Genomic DNA, 18,533 nt, shown 5'->3' with positions numbered 1-18,533 from the left:
TGTATGTATGTATGTATGTATGTATGTATGTATGTATTTATGTATGTATGTATGTATGTATGTATGTATGTATGTATGTATGTATGTATGTATGTATGTATGTATGTATGCATGCATGCATGCATGTATACATGTATGCATGTATGCATGTATGTATGTGCTGCATGTGTTACTTGCACAAAGTAGTACAAATTGTCTTAATTAAAGCCTGAAGAATGTGTGCAAAAAAATCTAGTGTCTTTGGTCTGAGGAAGGGAATCTGAGCAATTTGGATAAGTCGTACGACACCAGCACGCGTTGTTTGAGCAGCCACTTAGCAGCTTGTCCTAGCACCGTTTGGGTAAGTGTCACCGGAGTCACCAAAACACAAAGCTTGCCACACATTTCGCAGGCAAACACCTGGCCAGGCGTCGAGTCGGCTCTTTGGACCGTATCGATGGCGCTGTGCCGGTACCGCTTGGCCCCTTCCCACGCCTTCCTCCACTCCAGCTCTGGACTTTAAGAACGGTATGGAAAAGTGTCCGTTTTCTGTTTGGAACGCAAACTGCGAGAGATCTGGTCCCTTGCCTTTGTTGGTTCTCGAATTAGCACACGTCCAAGCCCAGTTAGATCGCCCAAAAGGCCACACCACACGGGCTTTCGGTAGACGGGAGGATTTTATTGCGGAACTCACTTTCCCTTTTCGATTTGCAAACATCACTACTCACTTACTGTAAGCGCTACAATGCATTTACTCTTTCTTATCATAATTTCAGTCAAGTTCTTACAAATGATTCAATCCTTATATTTATTATCAGATTGGACATTTATATTGAATCGAGAGTGATTCTATTAAAAACTAAGATTTAAAACTTGTATAAAGTACTGAAAGAAGCAGTATTGAGTTGGGCAAAAATAAGTCAATAATTTGTAAACTTTTCCAAACATTACATACCTAATCCTTAATCGCTTTTGATTAAAACTCCCTACAGACTTTGTTAAATTACAAGGAAAAAGTACTGAAATAGTATTTGTAAAGTAGTCTGGTTCAACGCTCTACGATTTTTGCAATTATTACATTCTGTATTAAAGACTTTCGATTTCATTGAGGGTCAAACTTAATTCGGCAGGTCGTCCTTTATCTAGACAGCATGGGAGAATTAATGCCCTCTATATTTTAAGCCAAAGTGCTGGGAAAGTAAATAAGCCCGAGCGATATGTGGGCGTCCACCCCAAAAGTTGGTCTCATAAATCGGAGTCTGCGCACGATAAAATGCATCCATCGAAGGTGATTGATTTTCGACGTGGCACGCAGTGTAGCCGTATCTGTATCTGGGGGCAAGTGACTGGTACTGCTTCGTTTTGCAGGGCGCACTGCGCAGCTACAGATACTGCTACAGCTACAGCTACAGCTACAGATATAGATACGGATATTTGGGGCGGGGGCGTCAACGGTCGGTGTCGGTGGTTGATTCCTGTCGCCGGCGAATTTATGTATCTGGAACGGAGCGGAGCTGCAACCCCAATGTGGCCAGGAACCGAAATCGAAGTCGAAGTCGAAGAGTATCGGAAGCGTGCGCCTTTAAGGGTGCGGGTGCGACTCGAAAAAAAGATATATGCCCGTCATATATCTAGGCGGTTCCCCACGCCGCTTTATTTATTTGTTTATCTACTATTTATGGTCCCAAGAGCCGGAGCCGAAGTCGAAGTCGAAGTTTTTCCTAGTCCCCGGCCCGCGTTCGTCACGGTCGCCGTTGTTGTTGCCGATTTTCCTATAGCCATAGGTATACCTCATGCCCATAGCCTTATTGGCATCGCACTGGGTGACTCTTGGCGTCGGCGTCGTATGTCCGCGTATCCGCTGCGTATTTCTGGGTCTGAGTGTGAGTGTGAATGCGAGTGCGAGTGTGAGTGGGCTATGCGATTGCGATTCCTGGAAACTAACAGCGATTCACAGATAGCGGAGAACTCGCACACCATTCAGTTCACTCGATGACGCTCCGCACCTCGGACTCCAAAACCAAAAACTGGCTCTAACACTTGGCCACCGCCGGCGCGCTCTTGCTCGAAAGTGTTAAAATAATAAACCAACAACAATAACCAAAGCGTTTACAACGACAACGGGAACTATAACAGTGTAATTGACAGACTATTGGGCCACAAAACAAAGATTTAATGTGCAATTTTCATAAACATTACGCGCCAGACCCATTGACTGTGTGCTTTAAATTATAGCCATCATCAAACCGGAGACCCATTTGTCGATCCGGTGGCAAATATCTCGCCATTATCAATTATTGCACCTTATCGCCAATTACAATATTAATCGCGTTTAGGAATTGCAAGCCGACGGCAAGTCACTTCTCGGCAGATCGTATTTGTGCGGCTGTTATAAATGATTATACTTTGATTCAAGTGCCAGGCAATCTGGGGTGAGTACATTTATTTAAACATGCTTTATGTTGCAGTATAGCTAATATGTAAGGCGTTGTTAAATAAATCTTAAAAATATTAATAAATTAAAATCCAGATTTGAAAAAACTACTACTAACAAAAATACGCGCTTTTAGCCAAATATAAACATTAATATTTTCAACTATAATTCGGCAATTAGGTATCAGTCACCAATAGAAAAATGTTCTTCTACAACGAACAAAAATCGGCTTCGCTTTCTCTAAAATTTAAACATTTCTAAATTTATGCAGTGCTAATTTGTTTCTAAACTAATGGGAAATCTTATTGCCTTAGTCTGGTTAATGCAACTAAATGCAACTTGACACTCTAGCGATTTTCCAAAACTGCATGATATATTTCGTAAGTTAATTCGTTAGTTATCCTGATTAAAATATTATGATCCGATATTCTACACCGGTTTTATATGTTTATAAAAACTAAATTGTTAAATTAAAATTTTAAAAAATGTTGTCTTGGTAATATTTTTTTTTTATTTGCAGTCCGCCGTAGCAGAGTTTTCAAATATTCAAAGAATAATTGCTTTTTACTTCTGCCACCACAGTGATTTTAAAAGTGTTGATGGCTTAAAAAAAATGTTTTGATTAATGATATATTTAAAACTCTAGGATCTGAATATCGGAACCTGGGTTAACTTAAATGGAAGAATACCGCTTAGAGTTCATTGCCTTTAGTTTAACATTTAGTACACTCATTTCTTTTATCAAGTAAAGGAGCTAAGATTGTGGTATTGATTTAACAATGTCGGTTAATATTAAAAATATAATAAATGACTACGTTTATTTTCAATAATTTTTTTGCAGTAATTTATGATCTCGTTATAAAGAAGTTCTTTGCTTTGTAACATTTTTTTTAGGGTCAAAAGATATGATAACTGATGTAAAGAATATTAAAAACGATTTGATTAAGAGCAGAATTTATAAATACCTTTCTGCAGCACTCTTTTAATTGGGAAGGAACAAATCAAAGCTTGTGCTTTTACAATTTAAAGGCTGGTCGCCTATTCCTCAAAATGAATATTTAAATTATTTGATTAGCAATAAAAGACTGTTGCTCGGCGTGCCTTCCCACGCATCTCTATGCAGTCAATGCCCCATTAAGAACGACAATGTTATCATAGCCGTGCTTTATGTCCTTTTTAATTCGACTCCACTATCTGCCAGTGCGTGATGCTATTGCAGCAATCTTCAGAAAAACGAACAACTCGTTGAGGAAACATAGTAGGGATGAAGCAGATTTCCGGTCGCCATTCGACGTTTATAGCATCTGGGAAGTTCCCACGCCCTGCCACGGACCTTCGTTTGCTCTCCAAGATCACGTACTGCCATAAAAGCCCGGACACAGATAACGGGAAATGGAATGGCGGCACTTAAGAACCAAGAACCGCTGCCGCTTAATCCAATTCCGCAAAATGGAGCCACGCTCACCACCCCCGCTTTTCACCCCTCAGTTTGGTATTCTTTATCTATCTATCAACCATTGTCATTCCACCACCTTATCGCTACATGAGTCTTTCAGTACGCGTTCGTATCTGTGTCTCTAATGGCCGCGCATATTGTTGCAACTCATACGGATACAGATACTTTTTTATACCGTTCCTCTGTCACGGGGCGGGGCTTGTCGAGAAAATAATGGCGTGCAGATACTACAGCGCTGCCAGATCCGTGCACATATGAACGGCACATTACGCGAAAGCCGAAGAGTGCTTACCCTTTAAAAGTAAATGATATATTGTTGGCAAGTTATTCTTTCAAATAGTAACATAAAAAACTTATAACAAAAGTTCCTCATATACCCGATATCTAGTTCCTGGGAGTAAAAACATGAAATTTTTAAATTTTTTCTAAAAAAATCTGATCTGAACTTTCCGTCAGACGGACGGATATGGCCAGATCGATTGAGCTAGTGATCATGATCCTGGATATATATAATTTATAGGGTCGGAAAGACTCATTTTTCCTGTTACATACTTTTCAACGAATCTAGTATACCTTTTTACTCTACGAGTAACGATTATAAATATTATAATTTTTGCCGGCGAATATATGACAAAACGAATATAAAGCGAATAATACTACAGAATATTACAACAGTTTGATTAGTAACAATGCAAATCTATGAATAAAGTAAAAAAATTTTTTTTTTTTTTTAAAGTAAAAATATTTTCCCACTGTGCATTGGCACTGGACACCCACCTTTTTTAGCGAGTGCACCCTCCTAGTCTATTGAACAGCCCATCTAGCTATTTCACCCACCTTACATAGCAAATTCTCCCACCTAAGTCTAACAGCGCCACCTAGCGAACGAAAATCATCAGTATAAGACTCTGCGCAGAAAATATAAGAAGGAAAAAACAGTCTGTATTCGAAAAGGGGCGGAGTTTAAATCCATGATGGCCGCCGTGTACATATGTATGTACGTGTATCCACTATTCGCATACATACATACAAAGTCATGCATACATATGTACATACCTGTATAAGCTACTGAGTTTGGAGATATGTAATATATTTTAGAATATTATGTTAAAATGGCTTTTTTTGCTTTCAAAATATGTGTATTTTACAATTTTCTTAAGCGATGTTGAATGTTATGTTATTATACATTTTAATTTTGTTAATTATGTTAACAATATTTTTAAATACGTGTTTGTTCAGATGCTTTTGAAAATTTCGGTTCAGTAATTTTAAATTTATTATTCGTACGACTTCTTATTGGCTCTAAGTTTATTTTGTATTATGTTACAAATAAAAAAATTCACAATTTAAATACGATATAAGAGCATTACAGCATTACAAATATTCACTTTAATTTAGACTAGAAATCGGTAATCCAGAGCTCTAAGTTTAACAGCATAAATTGTATATTATTTAAATGTCATCTTTTGGGATGATCATCGATTTATTGATTTATAAAATTTAAATGGTCATAACAGTTAAGCTAAATTAAAATGCTCTTACAATTTAATATATAAAAATCTATATGCACATTTGTATATTAAATAAATCATAGCTCAAGAAAATGAAATCAAAATATCCTTTACGAAAAATTTAAGCCAAATAAAGGTTAAGCAAATATTTAGCTAGCATAAGTGAAGCGGCCAAATTACTTTTCGAAGTGCCCTCATAAACACTGAAATCTCCCTTTCACAACTGCACCCCTTTATTTCCATTTGAGACTCGGCAAATCTTTACGATCTAGCATTAACATTGAAGGACGACCTTGGCCCAAATGCGGCTTCGTCGATCGAGCGTAACATTGCGCAATGGAAGGATACACGGTGTCCTTGAAGCAAATGCATTGCCATTACGATCCGGTTTCTAAAGCCATTTGGAGGATATGAAAAGAGTTGAGTCCTTTATTTAAAGTGCTGAGCGGTGTGGTCGTCCCAAGGTCAAAAGTATTGCGTGGGTGCGATTCCGCTTTCCACCGAAGGATGCAAATCAGTGCGGCTTGCGAGCTCAGCGGTGTGCAACATGTGTTGTCCGGTGGTCGCGGATCGGTTTCGGTTTCTGGGTGGATATCCAAATCTTCGTATCTGCGCGGAATAGCAATCGAAAAACGCTTTTCACAATTGCCGGCGGACCTCCACGTGCGGCAGTAACGATTTGTGCTCCATTGTCCGCGAAATCTAAGCGTCCTCGTAAATCCAAATCGTCGGAGCTGGATCCCTGGCTACGTGGACTCGTAAAAGCCAGCTCGAAAGTGACCCTCTCCCAACGGCAAAACATATATCCATGGGATGTACTGCTTACATTGTTGGCAGCTCCTTTTGTCTGCCAGTGCCAAAGAAATGAGTAGAAATAAACGGAAATGCCAGAAAGAAGCAAATTTATTGCCAGCAACGGACTTTGCGAAAATGTCAATTTCGTTTTTATGGCATCAAACGCTTGAGGAGCTTATGCGAATGTCTGTCACAAAGTGGATTCCAAACTTACCCCGCTCGGTAATGCCTTTTTCGGCGTAGATTGCCCGCTTAGATACTTTGTTTGGCGCAGAGTTTTGGTAGCCGAATAGTTGACTTCCTTTTGGGCATTTCTTAATCGCTTTACACAGCGGCACCCAATCTCTGTCCAACACTTTCCTAGAAACGTAAGTGCTACAGACTTTGCAGCCAACCCCATTAAGTGCCAGAGTTCGTCTTTGTTGCACTCGCCGCGACTGGGCTTTTAAACTGTATCTTTTAATGGCGGATCAATGAGATTTATATAATGAGCCCCGCTTTGTACGCAGCTTTGGGCGGACTCCATAAAAGGCCGTGCTTAATGCGACTCCGCCATTTTACGTCATCTCCGTACCGAAATGCACATTCACAGTCACAGCCAAAACGAAACGAATCGAAATGAAAGGCACAGGAATGAAAAGAAATCTGATATCATTCGGCGTCCGTAAAGAAAAATAAAGAGTGAACCCTCGGTGTTTTATGGCCAAAGGGTCGTTGAGATTGTGAGGCGGAATTTACCATTTTGGATGCAGTGTTTGCTGTGCGTACCCCGCCGCTCTCTCCTTGCTTCACCGCAATCCAATCAAATCGAACTCGAACCCGAACCCAAACGCAATCCCAATCCCAATCCCAATTCCAATCCCATCTCCGTTGCAGACCGAGAAAACGAGAGGCTGGGCCTTTGTGGTCGTACTTTTTAACAAGTTTTATGGGATGTCATGTGTCAAATGGAAATGAGAATTTATGTGTTTGTAATTGAAGGCGAGGCGCGGGCAGTCCAGCAACCTTCCATCCCGCCAGCCAGAGTCCACGGTCTCTGGTTTGGTCTCCCTTTTTTCAGATCTCCCTGAGACAACCGACAAATGAGCCACCATTTTGCCAGACTCCAGACCCCAGACCCCAGACCTCAGACCCCAAACCTCGAAACACGACTCCTCGGCGAACGCCATGCTGGTGCTGCTGTTGTTTGGTTCCTCCTCGGATTTACATAAATTATAGCCCCTTTGTTCGACCGAGAGTATCTTGACTTATCATCAGCAGACCCGTCCGGACCAGCACATCTGCAAGTCGATGCAGGATGAGAAAGAGCTGAAAGATGAGGCATCCGGGGCCTGTTCCATCATTTTCACAGCAGGCCGCAATCTGTGGATATTGCGTTTTATAATAGAAAATCCTAAGCCTGTGCACTTGCAATTAAATTGATTTTAATTTACATCATTCCTTTTATAATTCCAAGGAAAAGGTGAAAGAGAAGTCATATCAATCATGAAGCCAAAGAACTTGTTAGGTATATGAGCCAGTAGGTGTATTAATTGGGCCAAAACAAATGTTAAATCAGAGCAGCCACTTTTCCGACCAACAGACACCAGGGTCGGGGCCATAAAATGACCAAAAAAGTGTATGTACGTGCTTTATGACCTAACAGTTCATGATAATAAATGTATGTGAATAGTCATTTGTTTATTTGCATAACGAGCGCGCTTCACTTACTTTGTTCCCCCGTTCCTTTCGGATTTTGTTATGTAAATTAAGGTTCTCAGCAGTGCCGGCGGCTCACGCAATTCGGATTCCCACAACGCGTTGCATTGATTCGGGCCTCGATGTCGCTTTTATGAAATCAGCCATCAAATTAAGTTTATGTCTCAATTAGCTTGGATCGTCAATAATATTTCGTTCGTTTCGCGAATGGGCCACAACAGTTTGCTTACAATCTAAGCGGTCTCCATAAAACTAGCAGCCCTAAGACCTACAGCACTCTTAACTACTGCAGGGAGCAAATAATATCGAAGGGGCGGCATGGCACACAGAGCTCACTTTCAAGGGAATGGGCGGGATGGGGCTTCCTAGTGACCGTTCGATTGTAAAAAACGGTTATAGCCAATTAAACAAAATACTAAAGCTAAGCACTGCTTCCAGAACGGCCGTCGGTGGAATAGTGCTTGCCGGCTTATCTTCGATGAGGAGCCACGGGGCGTATGAGTGATGATCGAAGTGAGGCTGCTAGGGGTTAAAGGACATCGGCGTTAACCCCTTGCCTTGCACGGGGTTTCCACTTCCGCTCGATTAACTGTGACATTTTCCAAGCGTCTTTGTTGCCTCTTCCGCCATCGGCATCCATCCCCATCACAATTTACAATTTTAATGCTGATGAGCCGATGAAGTTGTGCATCACTTTTATGGGCAGGGCGAAAAACGTTGGCGGCGGAAATTACATTTTTTCGGCAGCACATTAAAATGGCTCTCGGGCAGCTGATGTCAAATGCATTGCTACGGGTTTTTAGAACGGGTCTTTGATACACAGAGAAGACCATGAACGCCACCAAGATGGAGGAAAACAAATTATAATAAAACCATCTAGATTTAATAGCGCGCTTAAAAAATCAAAAATGTAATTTGCATAGCAGATTTAATGCTCTGAAGCTGGGAGGAGGAGCCTGCTGAGTCGAGGTGTGAAGTGAAATAAAAAATCCGAAATATGTTCGAAGTAAGTTCTGCAGTGGAGAAGCGCAGATAGCGACCGGAAACGATTAATGTACATTATTCAGCATACGCAAGCCGATAGCGTTCCATGGAAGCCAATCTGGCAATTTAAATTGATATAATTTTTTTAATTAGATCACTTGCGTGCTCCTATTGACCCAGCTCAGCCGTATCTTTCCGGGAATTCTCAGCTTCTATGCCAGCGCGCATGGGAATTTCCCAATTTCCGTTGCTATGCCCTCCAATTGACGCCTTCACTTCCGCTGCTGGCTGTTCTTCGCCGCACAGAAGGTAAATTTTTCATCAGTTAGATTGCAGATTAGTTGCAGGCGAGGACCAAGCCCAGGTCCAAGCTCAGGATCCCAAGTCTACGAGTCCGCACTCGGAAACGAACGCGACTGGCAGGCGAGGAGAATGAGTGCCAAGCCCTGTGGCCAGCAACTGCGGAGGCCATAAATTGCGCCTGTCACTGTCTTAATGTCCCAAAACTCCACAATCAGCAGCGCCCAATGGCCGGGTCCAAATTCGAGGGTCCTGGGCTAAGTCCACTGGTCACACCCATGCCCTGTCCTTCTGGGTGTCCTGCGGCCGGCAGCGAAACTAAAGGAAAACAGCGATAATTTATAAGTCGTAAATGCTTGCCCGCCTCCCTTGCCATGCGAAAATGCCGAAATGGTGCACAATTTCCTAAATGTATTGCCCAGTCCGATTAGCAGCCGTCTTTTGTCAGCGAGGACTCGACGGCTACACAGTAGCCAAAGGACCGCCACGGAACCCCAGGCGAAAACGAAAACGAAAACCAAACCATCGGAAAATGTCCGTTCAAGATGGCTGACTGCCTTTTGGGGGAGTTTTCCTCGTTCGGGAGGAAAATGATCGAATTGCGTACTAGCAGAAGGGCAGACGGGGGCCATTTCGGCAGATTGCTAAATATTTTCAAGCTCGCTGAGTCGAATCGTAAATTATTGGCTCGTTATTTGGATACCACCCAACCAAAGGGAATTATGGGAATTGTTTTCAAACTGTTTTGTCAAAATCGCATAAGAGACACGTAGCCCCCACTACTCAGCTTCTATGACATACAAATTATTATTAAACAAAATTGATTTCATTTGAAGTTTAAATTCTTTGAAAAGACAATGGCGATAGCATGGCGTTCTGATTAATTTCATTTGCGATGAAAATACATTTGATATGGATTTCAGTTTCAGGAATTTGTTCTGTATGCAATTTTTACATTTTTTATGATTCCTTCTCAGTTTTCATCTTAAGAAAGTAGATTATACGAAACACATATTTCTTAATTAAGACGATCTACATTTTTAGCGATAAAGTTAAATTTAATTACATTCAACTATTTTCGATAGGCAAGTTAAAATGTTTTAATTAATTTCATTTTAAATACTTTACCAATGAGAAGTTACATTTAAGTTGAAATTGATCCTTTCGCTATGAAGAAAGCTTAAAAATTGATGTCACTTAGGATTTACCATTTCATATACAAAACCTCCCCATTCCCGGATTATTTGAGATTTTTTGTGGCCGTCGTGGCTTATTTTCCTTTGGTTTCGGTTATTGCTCCTGAGTCCGAGATTTAGTACCAAGAAAGGTGTTCGGTTTTATCGATTAGATGTGTGTGTCAGGTGATGCACCCACTTCGGGGTGTCTTCTGCAATCTTTGGCCATTTCCACGTCGACCGAATTCGAATTTTCAATTTTCTACGCCTATGCCGAGGGGCTAAGGGGGGCTGAAGGGGCTGAGGGGGCCAGGGGTCCTGGGGGTCAGGAGGAAACCACGAGAGCGAGAGAGAGAGAGAGAGTACGAGCCGAAAAGCAAGAGATTTCCACTCGCAGAGCGGCGCAAAGTGGTGATTTCGTATACGCCTCACTCTCGCACACACGTGCCCCATGCCACACACACACAGCTAGCGTCACACACACCAGCAGGCGGGCTATCTGTGTGCGTGTGTGTGTATACCTCTTAAAGGCTGTTGTTCTGGTTTTGGCGCTTTGCGTTTTTTACGGTGCGCCGCCCGAGTATTTACCACTTTACAATGGCGTTTTAGTACCGCGAGTCGTCATTGTCGTCGTCATCATCGCCGCATAAAGTCGAAATTAAAACCGCGGAGTGTCAGCCATAAAGCACTAGTACCGACTTAATCCCAGTCCCGATTCGGGTTAATCTGCCTCAATCGCCGCTCAATCAATGCCCGTAATTAATACCATTCGCGGCCAAGTATCAAATCAAAGCTGAAATTATTGAACAGATGTCCGTTTATGCGGTGAAATAGTTCGGATGTTAATATAAATTAGACGAGTGGAGTGGAAAGATCAGACTTTCAGTTGACGAATTTGTATAGTGCAAAATATGAAGAAACTCCGCTGGCAGTTCATAAAAAATCGTTGTTCTGACAAATAAAAATCACTGCAGTCGAGGAAGGAGAAACTAAACTTATATCACTTCTTAGTTCCTTTAAATTGAATTAAACGACGGTAAGCGACCTCTTTCGAAAGCAATCTTTCTCAAATAAGTGCTATTAGCAATCGGAGCTTGAAGTTGCGTTTCCACTACTAAATAATTTAATATTAGTTTAAGAAATCCAAATAATACTGTAATGTATATATTGTTTTTGGCTTAAATTCAAAACTCTTCCAGTTAATACTTGTGTAATTGTGTTGGGGTTTCTTACCAAAATGTAAGAAATGTAAAGATTATTATAATTGTCATTATCTATAAACCATCAGTCTCGATTAGCTATATTTTAACAATGTTTAGAGCAAACACAAATTTGCAAATTGCCCATGCCTTTCAATGTCAACAGTGCTAGCTTATTCTTTGATTTGATTATTCAAAATAGTTATGCAAATGAAGAGACCTCGTTTAAAGCATTGCCTTTCTATCCAAAGTTTGTGGGGCTTAGAGCCCAATCAAAAGTAACACTTTCGGCGATTTCCCACTTCATTGCCCAATTTGGGCCAGAAATATTAATTCAAGCCGACTTTCGGCTGGCTGGGCGTTCCGCTCGGCGGCGCAGCAATGAGGGCCATAATGCTATTATTTTGATTGCCTGACATTTGATCGATTTGAGGACCACATGCCACTGGCCCGGAATCTAATTAGGCGGACCAAAGCGTTTAGCTAATTGCAGTTGGCCCAATTGGCCGACGCGGGTGCTCGCTCATTTACGACTATCCCAATAAAAATAATGCATAATAATGGCAATAAAACAATAAAGTTATGGAACGCTTCGCATTCAGATAGATAGAGGGAGATAGCCGGTGCTCGAGTGGGCAAAGTGAGCACATACGATGGCCATAAATATTTACAGCCAAGCAAACACTTGCTCAAATTAAGTACTCGTTAAATTGAAATTGGATGGCGGACCACCAGCAACAGCGAGTGACCAGCAAATTGATAAAAAGATAAATTGAATCATAAAGATGGCCGCTTCCCCTGCGGCGCTCCACATTTCAGAGTCCGATTGCGGGGCATTTGGAATTTTTAATTGCCCCGCCAAGTAATGCCAACAGATTCGCAGTGGTATCCCCCATCGAAGGGGGAGTATTTCTAATCCCAAACTTTGTTTATCCAGGCGGCTGGGCGGTTTGGGAACGGCAGTATGAGTGCTTTTTACTGCCCGGCAACATGAGCCACAGCCGCAATGCGCAGATCCCGCAGCTAAAACATAGTCCATTACACACAGAAAATATTTTACTAAGTCATATATGCCATACTAGGCAGAATCTTATATAAAGCATCTTTTTTCGTGAACTATTTAGCACTTTATCCCAACATTTTACAGTATCAGCACTATTGCAACACATATACAGATTTATTTAATAAATAGAAATCATTCTTTTGAAAGTACTTGACTTTACTTATACAATAACCTACTTATGTTACCTTAAATAAAAACTCTTAGAATGCTCCTACAAATGTGAGAAGTATCTCAAAGCTGATATTTCTCTGCGTGCAGCAAACGCCGAGCCAGGAGCCTTTGGCATGATTAACTTTCGGATTTTGTGAAATAATAATGGGTCTGCTGTGGCCCTGTATTTGGGGGTTGGCCTGCCACGCAAATGGCGCTGCACACCCCCAACTTTTTGGGGGTGGCAAACGAATTAAGATCGTAAAAGCCCACACAAGCGGAATGGGCTCCGAGCATTTGGGCTTCGCTTGGGGACTTGACGTATTCTTTGGGTTTTGGGGGTGATGCTTCTGCTCTGGGCTCGGCTTCTGCTTCTGCTTCCGCTTCCGTGGCTCGTAAAAGGGGGAAGGGGAAAGCCATTAAAATCGCAACCCTCGCGCTTGGGCAGGGAATCTGCATTAGCATTCTACCGAAGTAATGTCGCCTGTAAGTCCCAAAAGTTACACCATCTTGTAATATGTGCGGGGTCTAATGTGAGGCACACACACGTGTTTGTGTTGGCAAAAATGTAATATCCCTTTCAGCTGGGAAACAGTTTGGGCCTTTGTTTGCATTTCTAGTGGGCCTGAGAGCCATGTTTTCATCATTAAGCTTGCTCAGATAGAAGACAAATGTACTTAAAGTATATTTGCATTTATATTGAATCCAATCTCCAGAGCAGGAGGAACGTAGTAATAGGTTTATACTTTGAATTTAATCATTTAACTTTAATTTAATATTTAAGTTTGAAATGTACAGCTTAACGCGTTTAACCAAATAATACTGAGCACAATATTCTGAAAGTTAAAAGAACCATAGTAAATGATGAGTTTCTAGTGCTGTTAACGGTACCCCGATGTATTCCTCGACTTTCCAAAACGATTTGATCATACATAAATGTCAGAAAATGATTTTGCTGTGCTTTAACAGTGGCAGAGCCATCTTAAATAATTCCGCTCTTAAAGTAAAGCCAATTGTGCGATGAATACCCGAGCATAATGCTGCAGGTTAAATGACTTTTGCAATAGAACGCACTTCCCAAGAATCTTAAGTCAGAAACTGTAATTCCAAAGAGCATCCCAAAGGCTTTCGAAAGAGACAATGCCACAGATATGTACATCCCGGGCATTTAAAATGCTGAAAGACTTTGCTGATTAGAAATTCTTGTAGTTTTCCCATTCTTCTTTTGTCCGGGGAGTGGAGATGGAGGAGGAGGAAGGCGGACAAAGGAGAGCAGAGGAGGAGAGAAGAGGAGACAAAGCGAGAGAGCAATAAAATGGCTGCGAATGAGAATGGAAGGCAGTGGAAGAGCAGACGAGGGGTGGTTTATTTTATTTTAGAGATACACAACAGCAAAAAGATACACATGGCAGGCGCACCAGCAGATACAGATACAAAACGTGTACAAATACAGTTGCACGTCGGCATTCACAGATACACACGACGCACTGGTGTGCGTGTGTGCGACAGAGAGGGCCTGCGGGCATGCGCACGAGTGCGAGCGAGATGACTGAAAGAGGGGATGGTGGAATGGGGGTCCAACGGAAAACACATTTTCCAGCCTCGTCGACTTTTTACATCGCATTTTATGGCATTTGGTCGTAAACTTCTTGTTAGTGTAGAGCGGACCGCAGCGCGCGGAGCAATCGACACAGCGCCACGAAAACAACAAATCAATAGCCAAGCGGCCAAGTTATTAAGCTCCCCTCGCAATTACCAAACGCCCCCCCTTTCAAACTGATATTTTACCGTCTAAAGGTGTGCGCGAGTAAAAATGAAGCAGACATTTCGCGAAACAAACCTCTGCAAACCGCCGGCGCTTTTCGTTCACCAAAACTAACCAGAAACCGCAAATAGGTACGAACATATCTGTCATATTAACTCACGTAAGTGCCAAGATCTCGAGTCCTTCACCATTTAAATCGCCGGTCGTGAGAGGTGTGTCCAATTCGAACCTCTAATGCAGCTCCTGCAAGGCCGTCCAGAAAAAAGGTGTAAAGTGTTCAAGGTTTTCCACGTCATTCATCAATTCATTGCTGTTCTTGTGCGAAATACCGAATAATGACCAAAAACTCACGTTCTAAAGATTGTTAAATGGGCTCAGTTTCAAATGAGCAAATAACGTTTAAATAGCAAATATTAGCTAGTAATATTTTATAAAACGTTTTTCGTTTGAATACCTCTTTAAGTGCCAAAAATGAGTTCCCCCAGCGAAAGAAATTAGAATTTTTGTAATAAAAGTGACACTATATAATCAGGAAATGAAAAAAAAACACTAACAGCGATTCTAACGTGTCCAAAATTATATTTAGTTTTTTGTATTAACAATTAATTAGCTAATATAATGTATAACATCAAAGTAATCACTTAATTTTAACCTTGCCAGGAGTCTTTTTTATATTTCAAATTTTATAGCTTTAATTTTATAGTTTCCGACTAAAGAGTTCTGAGTACGGTCCATATACAATATATAGAGCCACTTTATATATGCTGATTATAAGTACATAAAGCCAATTACGCAATCTATAAAAATAATGATCTTGTAAAATGTCTGGCTGATAAGTTTTTATTGCCTGGAAACCGTTTTGAGATCCGCAGAACTATTGAATTAAGATTTCGAATACACAAATTCGAAATAAATCTTTTTTATGGTCGGGCCCAAGGGCTACGCGTGTTCCGCCATCGGATTTCCAATTCGGAAATGCCTAATAACCTAACCAAAAATAGCACCCACACATCAGCAAAGTGGCCGGACTTCATTACCGATCAGGTGTTAAGTGCATTCCGACCCGCCAAGAGCAGGACTCCTGCCATTCTGCCTTTTGGCCGTTTGGCCGCTTGGCCGTTTTATGGAGGAATCTCCTCAATTGAGCGCCATCGTTGATGGCGCACTTAATAGCGCAACCGCTCAATGAATGCCGCTCTGTTTGTGTGGATTTATGGGAGGTACTAAAGTCATTAGCGCCAGTCACAGTCGTCAGGCAGCAAGAACCATCACAAGCCATCAAACGGGGAATGGCCATCGAAGTTGCGTGCGGTTTTGGCGTCCCACACTCGCCACCTCACCTCTAAGCCCTTGCGGCAGCGTAATTGCGGCCATAATTTCATAAATATCCCTTAGTCGCGGCAAGGTGGCTCGGCTTTTACTGTTCGGCTAGCTGCCAGCTACATACATGGCTGCTCATAAAAGGCCCGAGTTGATTAAAACGCAGTCAAATAGCCGGTTTAAAATTTGCCCCCGACATGCGTACTATAAAATAGTATACAATCCGCTAAGCGGCGTCGGCCATAACGACCAATCTCTCACGCGAGCGGCGGCCATGATGGACCGCTTCGAGCCGAGGCTTTTCACCTTCGGGGAGGGTGCAGCATTCCGCTGGGTTGGGCCAAGCGAGAGAGAGAGGGAGATAGGAAGAGCGAGAGGAGACAGGGAGGTAGATTCAGAGAGAAAGATACAAAAAAGAGAAGGGAACCCATCTTGGCATCGCCCATACGTGCATTGTGCACAGAGGAAAACGCTGGTGTACTTAATATCAAACAAATAAATAGCAATGTTAAAAGCCTAGATTTCTTTCATATTTACCTAATATTAAAAAACCCAGCAATAACGAATTGGAAGCTGATCTTTATTATATAATTATTTCAATTCGACATTTCTTTTCATAAATGCGACCCAGCTTGCGGATGCTTTAGAAAAACCAGAGTGCTATCAATAATGTTAAACTATTATAATGGGCTGATTGTGTTTTTTTTGTAATTCAGCAATTAAAATGTTTTAGTGTGTTATGCTTCGGTTTTTTCCAAATACTTCAAAAATATTTCAAGTAATCGAATCAATGGAAATACCACAATAACGTTTCTTCTATATATTATGTAAACTATATAATGTAGTAATATAAAAGACTTTATTTAAGATCAAATTTTTCAAAGTGTACCTGGAACCGGTTATTGTAGCCTTGTTTGCTCTCGGAGTGTGCGTATAAGACGCGTATTCTTATATTCGAAGATAACTGGGTATGAACTGGGTTGAAAAGGCAGTTAATAAGCTGGTAGTTCGCCACTTCCCCGCTAGGGGAGCTGCGTGCGGTCGTAGGTTTGTGAATTGGGAGCTATCCTTTTAGTGCGCCGAATCGGCAACAGAGAGCGTTACATATCCTAAAATTCGATAGCATTAAGACTTAGTAATATGAAAAAATGCGAAATAAAATGAAGTGATGAGAAAACGATAAATATTTTCGGAAAATGTATCAATTTATAATCACCTATCAATGCCGACTGATTCTTTGTTTATACATACGATTCATTACACGATAATATTCTGTTTAAAGCTTAAACAAACTTAATTTGAAATTTTGTAAATTGTCTGCTAGTCACCACTTCTGCTACTGTGCTTTTTTTCACATCAATTTTGAATTCACTAGCTTAACCATTAAATAAATAATAAATGTCATATTTGTATGTTAATGCTTAATTTAAAAGTCGGAATGCTCGGCTTAACCAATTACTGGGCTAAAGTTGACATTTAAATCAAGACGAAAGCACCATAAATCTAAGTGCCATCATTAAATTTGAGCTCAAACATTCATGATAACTCACTGACCTTTGAAACATGGAATATAAATTAATAATATGAAATTATGCATTAAATCAGATTTTTTTTTTTTTCATAAAGAATAAATGGCAATTTCCAAAAGTTCCGGCTGTGATTGATAAGCTGCAGAACTTATGTTGTTAATAACATGTCGAGGTGAAGTGGAAGGCAGATATGTAGGAGTCGGATTAGATTGGCTGGCGCGGGTGGAGTCATAGTCGCTTGACGACAACCATTTCCCCATCCCAATCCCCATCCCCATCCTTGAGCTGCCAGTTGTCGGGTCTTATCTCTGGACAGTTTCGAGTGCAATTGTTCGAGAGTCGCCTCGTTGGGCCCCGCGGGACGTGTTGTCCCATTGAAATGCCTTTGAAATCATGTTTCTGCGGAGGAAGGAAGCCGGAGTCACCCAAGCATGTAGCTACAAGACTGAGAATGGGAATGGGAATGGAAATGGGAATGGGTACGAGCATGAAAAGGGAAACTGCCAGTGCACGTACAGATGAAATTCGTCTTCCGAGAAGTTCTCTGGCATAGCAACGTAACAACTCTGGGGCTTCGATTGCGAATATTTCCATATCCATTCGCAACTCCATTTGCCGCCAACTGAATTCCCTGGGAAAACGCGGCCGGCACAAGTTCCTCAGTTTCGTGGAAGGGACAGAATCGCCAGAATCACCAGAATTTGCTCCACATTTGGCCGAACGCGACTTCCGCCGGCAAACGGGGCCCATATGGTGTAGCGACCCTGAGCAGCTCTTACATATTATTATTATCGACACTTATATGTGCCCCATCCCAAGTTCTCCCGTTACTGTCCCAAATTAAATTGGCTTTTCTCCACAGCCAGATGGGTTCTGAAAATGCTTAGAAGCGCGCTCATATGAATATCTATAGAGTGTACATGTGCGGCACACACCTTTGCAGAAGCTTGTGTTTTGCTTCTTTGGTGCCAGCCAATTTATTTTATTTTTAGAAACAGTTTTGAAAAGTTATTATTGATTTTCTTTTAAGAATGACTTCTTGGGCACTAAGAAAATAACGTCAATCATGGCCCCATTTAAATCACAATAAATTAGTTTAACGTTTAATTTAATTGCCGTTAAATTAATTGCATGAACAATTAAATTAAATACCTTTTTTTATTTGTAATAAATCT

The 18,533-nt window shown here is 41.3% G+C and overlaps 1 protein-coding gene across 3 annotated transcripts in view; it reads left to right on the top strand.

Annotated features, from left to right (window-relative positions):
• The first annotated feature begins 1,719 nt into the window (after positions 1 to 1,719).
• Positions 1,720 to 18,533, top strand: part of LOC6552468 (homeobox protein abdominal-B) — a 46,272-nt gene continuing 29,458 nt past the window's right edge. Inside the window, exon 1 of one of the 3 annotated variants that reach the window (XM_026982546.1) lies at positions 1,720 to 2,411. The gene's annotated coding sequence lies outside the window, so the exon portion shown is untranslated. Of the gene's footprint in view, positions 2,412 to 10,882; positions 11,369 to 14,367; positions 14,670 to 18,533 lie in introns of those variants that run through there. The other 2 variants (XM_026982538.1, XM_015154269.2) reach the window with 2 other exon arrangements.

This window comes from Drosophila erecta, unplaced genomic scaffold (assembly GCF_003286155.1).
Source record: "Drosophila erecta strain 14021-0224.00,06,07 unplaced genomic scaffold, DereRS2 tig00000000-arrow-pilon, whole genome shotgun sequence".
Classification (NCBI taxonomy): Eukaryota; Metazoa; Arthropoda; class Insecta; order Diptera; family Drosophilidae; genus Drosophila; species Drosophila erecta.
This window is presented reverse-complemented; position numbering and strand designations above follow the sequence as displayed.